A 2,916-nucleotide genomic window follows, 5' to 3' on the forward strand; every position below is an offset into this window, starting at 1 on the left:
CCCCAGACTTAATTACCACCTAATTAGGGTCGCCTAATTAATGGCTGACTTGCTTAGTCCAGCACCACAGTGAGGTGATTCTTAGCCTAGCACTGGCTAATGAGTTGATCAGGGCGTATCTGTCACCACCTAATCAACCTGGCAATTAATTATACTATAACTAAGTAAGGAAAACTTACACAAGTATATAAGGGTAACTCAAATTAAATGGTTTATTACTCAATAACAGGTGAGTATAAACAGAGCAAAAGCAAGTATAAGCAAGTCAATACAATCATTAAGAACTGTCTTGTACTCCTCCTAATTGTAGTGCCATAAGTACAAAGTCTCTCACCCAGTCACCCCCCTTACTAGAAAGGGGCGTGAAAAAACAACATACCATCTGACATGAACAGTGATGGGGGGACAAAAAGGGTGAACCTTTAAAAAACTGCGCCCTGACATCAACAGTGATGGGGGGACAAAAAGGGTGAAACCTTTAAAAAACCGCACCCAGCCCAAACAACAGCAGAAGCCATTTTAGGACTCAATCAATCAGTCCTATTTGTCGTGGTCCGGCCAACCATGACACTGCTTCTCTGCCACTGAATTTCCCGGCGTAACCCCCTCCCCTGCGCATCGACCTAATTTACAATCTGTCAATGAAAAGAGAATTAGCAGTCTGCTTTGTAACTTAAATAGCTGAAATAGAAAGTATTTAATCAAGCTGCTGTGCCTATGCGTCTCAATCATCGGCGTGTAAGTAAACAAAAATAAAAGCTTCTTTACTGCAACTTGTAAATTTTGTACCCTAGCCTGGGGTCAACAGACTCTGTGACCTGTAGCTAGAGAAAATCTTACTCCCTCTCTTAAAGGCAAAATTAACCTCTGCACAGTGCCTCAGGTTTTAACCCTGCAGCTCACGACATGGCGTCATGAACAGGATGCCAGAAGGGAGTGGAGAACACAGAGGGGATGCTAGTGAACCTCTGTCCCTGGCGGGGGGGCTCCAGCTCGGTTACTGACTCTGATGAACTTTGGGCTCACATCGTATATCATCAAAGTGTGGGATTAAATCAGGAGAGCAAGATAACCGGTTACCTCTCCCTGGAGTCACCGGGGGAGAAAGAGTGGGCAGTAACTTTGAGCCCATAGCATTTGGGTGTGTTATGCGGTCGCCCACAGTCATCTATCAACCCCAAGAAGTGACTACAACATTAAGCCTAAGCAAAGTAAAAGCAGCAGGGGCCATCAACCCCACCCTGGCTCAGGAGTTTGCCTGCTATATTCAGCATGTTAAGGAAGGCGGTGAACCTACCCCGCCTGACAAGTTCAATTGCCCGGGCCTAGAAGAAGGGTCTCGAGGGCACGAGTTACTAACACAGTGCCGTAAAAGTTTAAAATCAGATGACCGCACGGCCACAAAATGGTCAGGGCCAAAATGAAATAAGGGGAAGATGATTAATGTGTTGTTCTGCACGGTATCCATCCTACTCCGTGAGAACAACAACCTCACATCCCAATTAAAAACAATGGCACAGATGGCTGTTAAACAAGCTGCAGAGCCAGTGCCTGAAAGTGGTGGCGGCAGCGTGACAGAGCCAGTGCTCAAAGATGGCGGCGGCAGCGGGATAGTGGCAAAACTTGAACATGGCGGAAAGGGGGCAGAAGAGAAGGGGAAGCCACTCCCACCGATGCATGAACCGCCCATGGCGCTGACTGCACCACCCCCTTATGTAGAAGTGAAAGCCTTTTCCCAACCCTTCCTCCTGGAGACTCCGAGCCGTCACCACCCACAACTGCTTACCCCGTCACTCTAGTTAAGCAAGTGGCTGATGGGCAGGGCGTAACCCGCATCACCACCACATATTGCACTTGCACCCGACCAGAAATGCAGGAATTACATGAGTCAAGAATTAAATCCAACGAAACATTAATGATTTGGCTAGGTCATCTCATCGTAGAATATAGATCAGATCAACTAGATTTAGATGAACCTAACCCATCAAGCTTCATGGAGTGGAGGACACGTTACTAATCCAACAGCCGTAATGAATAACGTACACTGGAACATTCCACTTCCATCCCTCACCGCTGGACAAGTCGATCACAAGTCCCATCTATGGCATGAAGGACGTCCACCTGACCCTACCGCTGAACAACTTTTGTTGAGTATTATAGGGACGTCATATTGTACTTGGAATCCCAGAGTGCACCAACTGGGATTAACCGCAGCTCAGCAAAATAGACCATGGCCTCATCGATTCCTAAGAAATCCGGGAGCCGTACCAACAACCATTGAGGCAGTAGAAGCCTCCGTAGAGGTTTATGGGGGAGACCACGCCATCACCCTCTGCCTCCTACTAGCCCCGCTAGTTGGCCAGCCCGCTGGAAACATCCTAAGCCAACTACCACGACTCCAGGCACTTAAAAAACCTACAGTTACTACTCAAGTGTACCCCACTATTACCACGGATCCAAAAAACTGGAATGTAATGGTGGCCGGGGCCCCGCCCCCACATCATAAAGATGAAAGTGAAGGGAGGCTGCCCGAAAGGACCCAGGAGCAAAATGGCCCACCAGAGAGAACCCAGCGAGAACATCAAATGTTCGGGTTCCTACTTGCAAAGTCTGGACTCAGGAAGTCAGAGCTCCGTGCGCTCCGGGAGGCCGGACAGGAGAGACTGGCTGAGATGCTGGGGTTCCGAGACAAGGCAAAAAACGAGTAAGCGCCGCCAGTCATCCTGGCGGCAGCGAAGATCAACGACCCTACTATAACATTCCAGTACGACACCCAAAAAACCAAAAATAACAAATTACAGTGCAATTACTATTAGACACTGGGGCCCAAGTCAAAGTCATACAATTGACTGTCCCTCATATACTAACCTCTGGAAAAATCCTCATCCAAGGCCTTAATTTGATTGATCAAGCACA

General features: G+C 47.9%; 1 pseudogene; it reads left to right on the forward strand.

Moving 5' to 3' along the window:
• Window positions 1-954: 954 nt before the first annotated feature.
• On the forward strand, window positions 955-2,708 carry LOC149859674 (uncharacterized; annotated as a pseudogene).
• Window positions 2,709-2,916: the final 208 nt, after the last annotated feature.

The sequence above is a fragment of the Crocodylus siamensis genome, chromosome 7 (genome assembly GCF_052110815.1).
Source record: "Crocodylus siamensis isolate JL-2025a chromosome 7, ASM5211081v1, whole genome shotgun sequence".
NCBI classification, from domain to species: Eukaryota; Metazoa; Chordata; order Crocodylia; family Crocodylidae; genus Crocodylus; species Crocodylus siamensis.